Raw genomic sequence first — 12,997 nt, forward strand, 5'->3', positions numbered from 1 at the left:
GAATTATCAGGACAGGTGAGTGTTTGGTGTAACCTGCAGACCCCAAAGCAGAGTCAATGAAGATGAAAACTAGTTGAAATATTTTCCAAAAGAGATTAAGATAAAGTACTCCAAACTGACTTTAATGGAATGGATATGTAAAGTACCTGACATAGAATTCAAACAACTATCACACTTACTGTAATCAGAGAATAATACATAAACAAAGTGAGAATTTCACAAAGATACAGAAAACTTAAAAATACTAAGCAGAAATCATGGAGCTGAAGAATAGAAGAGAGAATAGAGAATGTCACTTAGTCATGTCCGACTGTTTGTGACCCCATTGACTGTAGTCCGCTAGGCTCCTCTGTCCGTGGAATTCTCCAGGCAAGAATACTGGAACAGGTTGCTCCTTCTCCAGAGTATCTTACCAACCTAGGGATTGAACCCGCACCTCTTTTGCTGCAGGAGGATTCTTTACCGTCTGAGCCACCAGGGAAGCCTAAAGAACACATACGTATGTATTTATTTACACACACACACACATATTTAGTAGGGTTTCCCTGGTGGCTCAGTGGTAAAGAATCCACTTGCAAAGGAGACGTGGGTTCAATCCCTGGGTCAGGAAGACACAGTGGAGAAGAAACTGGCAACTCACTCCAGCATTCTTTCCTGGGAAATCCCATGGACAGAGGAGTCTGCTGGTCTAGAGTCCATGAAGTCACAGAAGAGTCAGACACAACCTAGCAAATAAACAACATTTAGTAGGGAAAATCAGTATCATTTTTACTTATATAGCAGGGTCCCCTTAGTAGTGAAAGAAAATACCAGACTCTCTGAAATTTGTCAAACTGCATGGAATAATAAGTGGTCACAATTCAAAACTCAGAACAATGACCTGTGCTACCACAAATACGGGATATTTTTTGCAAGGCAACTCTAAAGGGAGAAATATTGAAAAGATTAAAAGACATTGTATTATTCCATTTTGGCTGCTACAATAAAATCTGGGGCTTCCCTGGTGGCTCAGATGTTAAAGTATCTGCCTACAGTGCAGGAAACCCAGGTTCAATCCCTGGGTTGGGAAGATACTCTGGAGAAGGGAATGGCAACCCACTCCAGCATTCTTGCCTGGAGAATTCCATGGGATTTCAGGACAGAGAAACCTGGTGGGTTACAGCCCAAAGGGTGGCAAAGAGTCAGACATGACTGAAAACTAATACACACACACACACATACACACACACACACACACACACACACACAGTAAAACCTACAGATTGGGGGGCTTTATTAAAAAAAATAAAGTTTATTTCTCAAAGTTCTGGATCCAAGGAAGTCCAAGATCAAGGCATTGGAAAATTCAGTGTCTGGTGAAGTTCTTCTTCCTGGTTCACAGCCTACAATTTCTTGCTATATCCTCTCAGAACCAAAGAGAAAGGAGACCTCTCTGCTGTCTCTTTTACAAAAGCATTGATCCCATGCATGAAAGCTCTATCCTTATGATGTATTCAACTACCACAGTTCTCACCTCCTAAGGCTGTCACACTGAGGATTAAGTTTCAACATATGAATTTCAGGAGGACACAAACATTCAGTCTATAGTAATCAAAGATTACACATTTTGACATTTTAATTTTAGGTTTCACTTTGAATTTTTTTCCTTCATTCTTTGTATCTACAACCTAAGATCTATGTTTGGGATCATTCCAGTATATCATATTGAATTTTGAAAATGCTATACTCACACAATTAGATAGAATGGGGAAATTTATGATGTAGTATTTTGGAAAAGAATCCAAATAAATAGACAATTATTAATTATGTGAATTGTGATTAGATATCCTGCTAGGAAACTCCAGAAATATTTGTGATATTAAAAAGAAACAGCAGACTCTCTTCACAAGAATCATTTTAACAACAAAAACTCCCCATTTCAAAGCACGTAGCCATGATTGAGGGATATTCTTTTAGTCAAATCTTGTCATATTTTTAAATTTTAAGCAGACAATAAGAATAGAAATCCTGGGTGCAAAGGCAATGGATAATTGCATTTCTGGGCAACAGAACTTAGAAATGTGTCCTAGCAAATCCTACAATGTTACAGTACATGTATTATTAGAAGAGAAGTGCAGTTATCTAGGGTTTATCCTACTATGCATATCAACAGTCCTAACAATGACTTGTAGGAAAAAGGTTTTCTCTTAGATTTGCTAGTTCATATAGACAAATTATCTATGTAGTCTAAAACATATCTCTTGGCAAAGGAAAAAAAGAACACCAGGTTTTAGGGGACAGGTTTCTTAAAACTTCAAGTATCTTAAAATAAGCTTTTGTTCTGTATCAGAACTACAACCTTGTGTGAAAAAAAATAATGTGTTAATTGTCCCTGTGTATTAAGGAATAAATAGAGTTATGAGGTATGAAACAGTCCCTATCAGTGAAGAGAATTAGTCTCAATTGGAAATTGTTTCAGCAATAATCTAAGTAAACAGCTCCCTCTGATGGGGACTTCTGTCTTAAATAATATTGGAACTAACTTAACAGAAAAAAAAATCGCTGTAAGAAATATACCAAGAGTATACATGAGATTTTCCTAGAAACACACAACCTACCAAAAATGAATCAAGTAAAGATCTGTGGCAAGCAAATGAGTAAAATTAGACCATTGTCTTACACCAAACATAAAGTTAATTCAAAATGGATTGAAGAATTAAATGAAACCATAGAGACCGGAAACCATAAAATTTCTAGAAGAAAACACAGGTGGTAACCTCTCTAACATTAATCCTAGAAATGTTTTTTTAATTAATTAATTTTAATGAAAGCATAGTTTATTTACATTGTTATATTAGTCTCACATTAGTTATATTAACAGCATAGTTATTCATTCATTTAGATTTTTATATTTCCTTTATAAATGAAAAATGTGCATTTTATCTTTCTCTATATGACTTATTTCACTAAGCATGATAACTTCCCAAGTCCACCTGTCTTCCAAATAGCAAAGTTTTTTGACTGATTAGTACCCACTGCATATATATCCCAAATCTGCTTCATCCCATTCATTTACTAAGGGACACTTAGGTTGCTTCCACATCTTGGCAGTTATAAATAATGCTACTATGAACACTGGGGTTGGAATTAGTGTTTTCACTTTCTTCAGATATATACTCAGAGTAGGAGTTGCTGGATCGTACAGTGATTCCATTTTTAGTTTTCTGAGGAACCTCCATAATGCTTCACATAATGGCTGTATCAGTTTACATTCCATCCAGACTCCATGTGGATCTCTCTTTATAGCCTTGGTTGTGAACAGTTGTTTTGCTAGTCCCCAGGCTGATTTCAGCAAGAGTTGCTCTATATGTGGTTGTAATCTGATATGTTCTTCAGGGAAGGTGGACCCACTGTCTTCCTACTCTGCTATCTTGATCTCCCTTTTCATATTTGTAGTTTTGATTGTTATAGGCAATCTCTGTGCTGAGGGTCAGGCTTGGGCAAAACAAGTTCTTCTCTGGTGTGTTTGAGCTTACACCTCTCACTGTACATGCAGGAAGAGTTTCTAATTTTTTGTGTGTATGCTTCTTAAAAGTCCTAGTCTTTAATGTTGGGCTTCCAAAACACCAAAAAAAAAAAAAAAAAAAAGAGAGAGAGAGAGAGAAGAAGAAGAAGAAATGGGAGGGATACAAGGTACTGGTCTTTAAATTCCCTGAAACTCACTTCAGCTGGGCTGGGGAGAAGTTGGGGAGGGGCAAAGCCATGGTGGGGTGATGCACCAATTATGGCTGCTCTCCTCTCTGCACCTCTGATTCAGAAGCAACAATCAATAATCAGAGAACAGACATTGGATATTTGGAGGAAAATGTCCTATTTACCACCTGGCTCCCATAAGCATTCTTGCAAAGTTCAACTGGAACTTATGCTGATGGGTTAGCCATAGAGTTGTGTGGGAGCGTGGGTAGCTGCACTACAGTGAAAATGACTGAAATCAACCACAATAACTGTCCAAATATCCTGGAAGTTGTGAGGCTTCAATAGACTACACAGCTCCAAAATAGTTATATAAGATAGATTCTGGCAGTGCAATTGTTTTTAAGTGGGGAAATATTTGCAGGGCTTCCTATTTGCCCTCTTTCCAGGATCCTCCTCCTTCCCCTTTTACATAGCAATCTGTTTCCTTTTACAGCTACCCTCCAACTCATCAACCCAATTATACATGTTTAAACCTAGCATACCCTCTCATATTTTCTTACTTGTTCGATATCCTCAAATACATTTAGAGGGCCTACGTCCTGGATTTAAAAGAAATATTTTTTATCTTTTTAATTTTTATTTATTATTATCATCATTATTATTTTACTTTACAATATTGTATTGGTTTTGCCACACATCAACACGAATCTGCCAAGGGTGTACACGTGTTCCCAATCCCGATCCCCCCTCCCACCTCCCCCCCTACACCATCCCTCCGGGTCATCCCAGTGCACCAGCCCCAAGTATCCTGCACCCTGCATCGAACCTAGACTGGTGATTCATTTCTTATATGATATTATACATGTTTCAATGCCATTCTCCCAAATCACCCCACCCTCTCCCTCTCCCACAGAGTCCGAAAGACTGTTCTATATTACTCAAAATAGCATCTGACTTCTTGTTTTTGAAGAACATTTCTGACCATTTAAAACAAATTCATTGAAACCTCTTCAGTGTTCTATGCCATAAATATAATTTATCCAACCATCTCACATAGACAGAGATTTTATATATTTCCAGTTTTTATCATCAAAAGCAATGACAAAATAAACACCAGTATACATACATCATTTTATGACAGTACTTTTACTTCAATAGCATCCCAGAAGTTTGTCTTTCTGTGTGTTATATAAATCAAATATTTCTCTGAAGTGTGTGAGTCAGTCAGTTCAGTCGCTAAGCCTTGTCTGACTCTTTGGAACCCCATGGATGGCAGCACACCAGGCTTCCCTGTCCATCACCAACTCCCTGAGTTTGCTCAAACTCATGTGCATTGAGTTAGTGATGCCATCCAACCATTTCATCCTCTGTGTCCCCTTTTCCTCCTGCCTTCAATCTTTCCCAGCATCAGAGTCTTTGCAAATGAGTCATTCCTTCACATCAGGTGGCCAAAGTATTGGAGTTTCAGCTTCAGTATCAGGTCTTTCCAATGAATATTCAGGACTGATTTCCTTTAGGATTGACTGGTTGGATCTCCTTGCAGTCCGAGGGACTCTCAAGTGTCTTCTCTAACACCATAATTCAAAAGTATCAGTTTTTCAGCACTCAGCTTTTTTTATGGTCCAACTCTCACATCCATACATGACTACTGGAAAAATTATAGCTTCGACTAGACGGACATTTGTCGGCAAAGTAATGTCTCTGCATTTTAATATGCTGCCAAGGTTGGTCATAGCTTTTCTTCCAAGGAGCAAGCGTCCTTCAATTTCATGGCTGCAGACACCAGCTGCAGTGATTTTGGAGCCCCCCAAAATAAAGTCTATCACTGTTTCCAGTGTCTCCCCCATATTTGCCATGAACTGATGGGACCGGATGTCATGATCTTAGCTTTCTGAATGTTGAGGTGTTTTTTTTTGTTTTAATTTATATTCAATTGAAGGATAATTGCTTTACAGAATTTTGTTGTTTTCTGTCAAACCTCAACATGAATCAGCCATAAGAAAGAAAAGAAAGAAAGTCGCTCAGTCGTGTCCTACTCTTTGCAAACCCCATGGACTGTAGCCTACCAGGCTCTTCTGTCCATGGGATTTTCCAGGCAAGAATACTGGAGTGGGTTGCCTAGGTATACATATATCCCCTCCCTTCTGAAACTCCCTCCCATCTCCCTCCTCATCCTAACCCTCTAGGTTGATTCAGAGCCCCTGTTTTAGTTTTCTGAGCCAAATTACCATTGGCTATCTATTTTACATATGGTAATGTAAGTTTCCATGTTACTGTTTCTATACATCTCACCCTCCCCTCCCCACTCCCTATGTCCATAAGTCTATTCTCTATGTCTGTTTTTCCATTGCTGCCCTGTAAATAAATTCTTCCATACCATTTTTTCTAGATTCTGTATATATGTGTTAGAATACAATATTTATCTTTCTCTCTCTGACTTACTTCACTCTGTATAATAGGCTCTAGATTCATCCACCTCATTAGAAGTGACTCAAATGTGTTCCTTTTTATGGCTGAGTAATACTCCACTGTGCATATGTATCATACTTCTTTACCCATTCACCTGTTTATGAACATCTAGGTTGCTTCCATGTTCTAGCTATTGTAAATAGGGCTGTAATGAACAATGGGATACATGTGTCTTTTTCAATTTTGGTTTCTTCAGGGTATATGCTTAGGAGCTCGGTCATAAGGTGGTTTTATTCCTAGTTTTTAAAAGAATCTCCATACCATCTTTCATAGTGGCTGTATCAATTTACATTCCCACCAACAGTGCAAGAGCATTCCCTTTTCTCCACACCCTCTCCAGCATTTCTTGTTTGTAGACTTTTTGATGATGGCCATTCTGACTAGTGTCAGGTGATATCTCATTGTAGTTTTGATTTGCATTTCTCTAATAACGAGGGGTGTTGAGAATCTTTTCATGTGTTTGCTAGCCATCTCCATGTCTTCTTTGGAGAAATGTCTGTTTAGGTCTTTCCCCTATTTTTTGATTGGGTTGTTTGTTTTTCTGGTGTTGAGTTGTATGAGCTGCTTGTATATTTTGGAAGTTAATCCTTTGTCAGTTGTTTCATTTGCTATTATTTTCTCCCATTCTGAGGGTTGTCTTTTCACCTTGCGTATAGTTTCCTTTGCTGTGCAAAAGCTTTGAAGTTTAATCAGGTCCCACTTGTTTACTTTTGTTTTTATTTCTGTTACTCTAGGAGGTGGGTCATAGAGGATCTTCGTTTGATTTATGTCATGAAGTGTTCTGCATATGTTTTCCTCTAAGAGTTTTATACCTCTGGTCTTATATTTCTGTCTGTAATCCATTTTGAGTTTATCTTTGTGTATGGTGTTGGGAATTTTTCTAATTTCATTCTTTTACATGTAGCTGTCCAGTTTTCCCAGCACCATTTATTGAAGAGGCTGTCTTTGCCCCGTTTTATACAGTTACCTCTTTGTCAAAAATAAGGTACCCATAGGTGCATGGGTTTATTTCTGGCCTTTCTATCTTGTTCCATTGATCTATATTTCTGTTTTTGTGCCAGTACCATCCTACCTTGATGACTGTGGCTTTGTAGTATAATCTGAAGTCAGGAAGGTTGATCCATCCATTCTTCTTTCTCAAGATTCCTTTGGCTATTCGGGGGTTTTATGCTTCCATATAAATTGTGAAAATTTTGTTCTAGTTCTGTGAAAATGCCATTGGTAATTTGATATGGATTGCATTGAATCTGTAGATTGCCTTTGGTATAATAGTCATTTTCACAATATTGATTCTTCCTACCCAGGAATATGGAATATCTCTCCAACCGTTTATGTCATCTTTGATTTCTTTCATCAGTGTCATAATTTTCTGTGTACAGTTCTTTTGTCCTCTTAGGTAGGTTTCTTCCTGGACAGTTTATTCTTTTTGTTGCAATGGTGAATGGGATTGATTTCTTAATTTCTCTTTCTGATTTTTCATTGTAAGTATATAGAAATGCAGGTGATTTCTGTGTGTTGATTTTATAACCTGCAAGGTTGTTAAATTCACTGATTAGCTCTAGTAATTTTCTGATACTATCTTTAGGGATTTCTATGCACAGTTTCATGTCATCTGCAAAACTGAGAGCTTTATGTCTTCTTTTCTGATCTGGATTCCTTTTATTTCTTTTTCTTCTCTGATTGCTGTAGCTAGGACTTCCAGAAATGTGTTGAATGATAGCGGTGAAAGTGGGCATCCTTGCCTGGTTCCTGATCTTAGGGGGAATGCTTTCATTTTTTCACCATTGAGAATAATGTTTGCTGTAGGCTTATCATATATGGCCTTTACTATGTTGAGGTAGGTTCCTTCTATGATTGTTTTTTAAATTTTAACCATAAATGGGTGCTGAATATTGTCAAAGGCTTTTTCTGCATCTATTGAGATTATCATATGGTTTTTATCTTTCAGTTTGTTAATGTGGTGTATCACATTGATTGATTTCTGTATATTGAAGAATGCCTGCTTGCCTGGAAAAAAACAAACTTGATCATGGCGTATGAGCTTTGTGATGTACTGCTGAATTTTGTTTGCTAAACTTTTGTTGAGGATTTTTGCATCAATGTTCAAAAGTTATATTGGCCTGTAGTTTTCTTTTTTTGTATTGTCTTTGTCTGATTTAGGTATCAGGATGATGGTGGACTCGTAAAAGGAGTTTTGAAGCATTCCTTTCTCTGCAATTTTTTGAAAGAGTTTTAGAATGATAGACGTTAGATCTTCTCTAAATGTTTGATAGAATTCTACTGTGAAGCCCTCTGGTCCAGGGCTTTTGGTTTTTTTTTTTGGAACATTTTGATCACAGCTTCAATTTTACTGCTTGTAATTGGGTTGTTCATAATTTATATTTCTTCCTGATTCAGTCTTGAAAGATTGAACTTTTCTAAGAATCTGTCCATTTCTTCCAGGCTATACATTTTACTGCCATATTGTTGTTCATAGTAGTCTCTTATAATTCTTTGTATTTCTGCATTGTCTCTTGTAATCTCTCCTTTTTCATTTCTAATTTTGTTGATTTGATTCTTTTCTCTTTTTTTCTTGATGAGCCTGCTAAATGTTTTTAAATTTGTTTATCTTCTCAAAGAACTAGCTTTTAGTTTTATTAATCTTTACTATTGTTTCTTTCATTTATTTTTCAATTATTTCTGCTCTGATCTTTATGATTACTTTCCATCTACTAATTTTGGGGGTTCTTTATTCTTTTTCCAGGTGTAAATTTAGGTTGTCTATTTGATGTTTTTCTTGTTTTTTGAGGTATAATTACATTGCTATAAACTTCCTTTTAGATCTGCTTTTGTTGCATCCCATAGGTTTTGAGTTGTCATGTTTTATTGTCATTTGTTTCTAGAAACTTTTTGATTTCCCTTTTTATTTCTTCAGTGTCCTGTTGGTTATTTAGAAACGTGTTGTTTAATCTCCATGTGTTTGTGTTTCTTACAGATTTTTTCTTGTAATTGATATCTAGTCTCATAGCATTGTGGTTAGAGAAGATGCTTGACACAATTTCAATTTTCTTAAATTTACTGAGGTATGATTTGTGACCCAAGATGTGATCTATCCTGGAGAAGGTTCCATGTGCACTTGAGAAGAAAGTGTATTCTTCTGCATTTGGATGATGTCCTGAAGGTATCAATGAGATCCATCTCATCTAATGTATCATTTAAACTTGTGTTTCCTTATTAATGTTCTGTTTTGATGATCTGTCCATTGGTGTGAGTAGGGTGTTAAAATCTCCTACTATTATTGTGTTACTGCCAATTACTCATTTTATGTCTGTTAGTGTTTGTCTCGTGTATTGAGGTGCTCCTATGTTGGGTGCATAGATATTTACAATTGTTATGTCTTCCTCTTGGATTGAGCCCTTGATCATTATGAAGTGCCCTTCCTTGTCTCTTGTAATATTCTTTATTGTAAGGTCTATTTTGTCTGACATGAGTGTTGCTACCCCAGCTTTCTTTTGCTTCCCATTTGCATAGAATAAATGTTTCTATCCTCTCACTTTTAGTCTACATGCGGCTTTAGGTCTGAAGTGGGTTTCTTGTAGACAGCATATATATAGGTCTTATTTTTATATCCATTCAGCCAGTCTGTCTTTTGGTTGGAGCATTTAATCCATTTACATTTAAAGTACTGATATGTATGTTCCTATTGCCATTTCCTTAGTTGTTTGGGGTTGATTTTGTAGATCTTTTTCTTCTCTTGTATTTCTTTTCTATATAAGTTCCTTTAGCGTTTGTAGTGAAGCTGGTTTGGTAGTACTGAATTCTCTTAACTTTTGCTTGTCTGAAAGTTTTTATTTCTCCATCAATTTTGAATGAGATCCTTTCCAGGTGCAGTAATCTTGGCTGTAGATTTTTCACTTTCACTACTTTATATCTTGCCATTCCCTTCTGGCCTGCAGAGTTTCTGCTGAAAGATCAGCTGTTAAACCTCTGGGGTTTGTCCTGTATGTTGTTTCTTTTCCCTTGTTGTTTTTAATATTCTTTCTTTCTGTTTAGTCTTTTTAGTTTGTGTATGTGTGGCAAGTTTCTCCTTGGGTTTATCCTCTATAGGACCCTTTGTGCCTCTTGGACTTGACTGACTATTTCCTTTTCCATGTTGGTGAAATTTTCAACTACAGTCTCTTCAAAAATTTTCTCATACCCTTTCTTTTTCTCATCTTCCAGGACCCCTAAAATTTGAATGTTGGTGCATTTGATATTGTTGCAGAGATATCTGAGACTATTCTCAGTTCTTTTCATTCTTTTTACTTTATTCTGCTCTTCAGAAATTATTTCCACCATTTTATCTTCCAGCTCACTGATTCATTCTTCTGCCAGATAATGCTGCTATTGATTCCTCTAGGGTATTTTTATTTTCAGTAATTGTCTTGTTTGTCTCTGTATGTTTATTCTTTAATTCTTTTAGGTCTTTGTTAATTGATTCTTACATTTTTCTCCATTCTGTTTTCAAGGTTTTGATCATCTTTACTATCATTATTCTTAATTATTTTTCAAGTAGTTTGCCAATTCCTCTTCATCTATTTGGACTTTTGTGTTTCTAGTTTGTTCCTTCATTTGTGTTGTATTTCTCTGCCTTTTCTTTATTTTTTTTTAACTTATTGTGTTTGAGGTCTCCTTTCCCCAGGCTTCAAGGCTAAATTATTTCTTTCTTTTGGTTTCTGCCCTACTAATGTTGGTCCAGTGGTTTGTGTAAGCTTCGTAGAGTGAGATTTCTGCTGAGTTTTTTTTTTCCCCTGCTCTGATGGGCAAGGCTGAGTGAGGTGGTAATCCTGCCTGCTGATGATTGGGTTTTATTATTGTTTTGTTTAGTGTTTAGATGAGGCATCTGGCATATGGTGCTACTGGTGCTTGGGTGATGCCAGGTCTTGTACTCAACTGATTTCCTTTCTGTGAGTTCTCAATACTTTATACTCCCTAGGGATATTTCTCTGGTAGTCTAGGGTCTTGGAGTCAGTGCTCCCACTCCAAAGGCTCAGGGCTTGATCTCTGGTCAGGAATGAAAATTCCACTAGTGGTTTGCTATGTCATTCAGTTCAGTTCAGTTCAGTCGCTCAGTCGTGTCCGACTCTTTGCGACCCCATGAATCGCACACGTCAGGCCTCCTTGTCCATCACCAACTCCTGGAGTTCGCTCAGACTCACGTCCATCGAGTCAGTGATGCCATCCAGCCATCTCATCCTCTGTCATCCCCTTCTCCTCCTGCCCCCAATCCCTCCCAGCATCAGAGTCTTTCCCAGTGAGTCAACTCTTTGCATGAGGTGGCCAAAGTATTGGAATTTCAGCTTTAGCATCATTCTTTCCAAAGAACACCCAGGACTGATCTCCTTCAGAATGGACTGGTTGCATCTCTTTGCAGTCCAAGGCATTCTCAAGAGTCTTCTCCAACACTACAGTTCAAAAGCATCAATTCTTTGGCATTCAGCTTTCTTCACAGTCCAACTCTCACATCCATACACGACCACAGGAAAACCCATAGCCTTGACTAGACCGACCTTTGCTGGCAAAGTAATGTCTCTGCTTTTGAATATGCTATCTAGATGGTCATAACTTTTCTTCCAAGGAGTAAGCGTCTTTTAATTTCATGGCTGCAATCACCATCTGCAGTGACTTTGGAGCCCAAAAAAATAAAGTTTGACACTCTTTCCACTGTTTCCCCATCTATTTCCCATGAAGTGGGAATGTTCTGTGAATGTTGAGCTTTAAGCCAACTTTTTCACTCTCCTCTTTCACTTTCATCAAGAGGCTTTTTAGTTCCTCTTCACTTTCTGCCACAAGGGAGGTGTCATCTGCATATCTGAGGTTATTGATATTTCTCTTGGCATTCTTGATTCCACCTAAGTGAGATTAAAACAAACAACCAAAAATAAAAATCAAAGAGAAACCCCAGACAAGTGGCAGTTAAAAAATCAGGTAAGTAATAATTTTTTAAAATATATGGAACACTTCACTACTTTGCAGGCCATCCTAGCACAATGGCCATGCTATCTTCTCTGTAAGGTTCCAATTTTAGTATATGTGCTATTGAAGCAAGCAATGAAGATTGAGTTTTAAGCCAACTATTAAACTCTCCTTCTTCAATTTCATCAAAAGTCTCTTTAGTTCTCTAGCTTTTTGATGATCCAACAAGTGTTGGTAATTTGATCTCTGGTTCCTCTGCCTTTTCCAAATCCAGCTTGAACAACTGGAAGTTCACAGTTCACATACAGTTGAAGCTTGGCTTGGAGAATTTTGAGCATTACTTTACTAGCATGTGAGATGAGTTCAATTGCACAGTAGTTTGGAGATTCTTTGGCATTGCCTTTCTTTGGGATTGGAATGAAAACTGACCTTTTCCAGTCCTAGGGCTACTGCTGAGTCTTCCAAATTTGCTGGCATATTGAGTGCAGCACTTTCAAAGCATCATCTTTTAGAATTTGAAATAGCTCAACTGGAATTCCATCACCTCCACTAGCTTTGTTCATCATGAAGCTTCCTAAAGCCCACTTGACTTCGCATTCCAGGATGTCTGGCTCTAGGTGAGTGACCATACCATCGTGATTATCTGGGTCATGAAGATCTTTTTGTATAGTTTTGTGTGTTCTTGCCAGCTGTTCTTAATATCTTCTGCTTCTGTTAGGTCCATACTGTTTCTGTCCTCTATTGTGCCCATCCTTGCATGAAATTTTCCCTTAGTATCTTGAATTTTCTTGACGAGATCTCTGGTCTTTCCCATTCTATTGTTTTCCTCTATTTCTTTGCACTGATCACTGAGGAAGACTTTCTTACCTCTCCTTGCTATTCTTTGGAACACTGCATTCAGATGCTTATACCTTTCCTT

The 12,997-nt window shown here is 37.4% G+C and overlaps 1 non-coding gene across 1 annotated transcript; it reads right to left on the bottom strand.

Moving 5' to 3' along the window:
* Positions 1-12,108: 12,108 nt before the first annotated feature.
* LOC120874905 lies at positions 12,109-12,210 on the bottom strand. Its single transcript, XR_005723746.1, has one exon. It is a non-coding gene; the product is annotated as a U6 spliceosomal RNA (small nuclear RNA).
* Positions 12,211-12,997: the final 787 nt, after the last annotated feature.

Source organism: Oryx dammah, unplaced genomic scaffold, assembly GCF_014754425.2.
Source record: "Oryx dammah isolate SB20612 unplaced genomic scaffold, SCBI_Odam_1.1 HiC_scaffold_15, whole genome shotgun sequence".
Classification (NCBI taxonomy): domain Eukaryota; kingdom Metazoa; phylum Chordata; class Mammalia; order Artiodactyla; family Bovidae; genus Oryx; species Oryx dammah.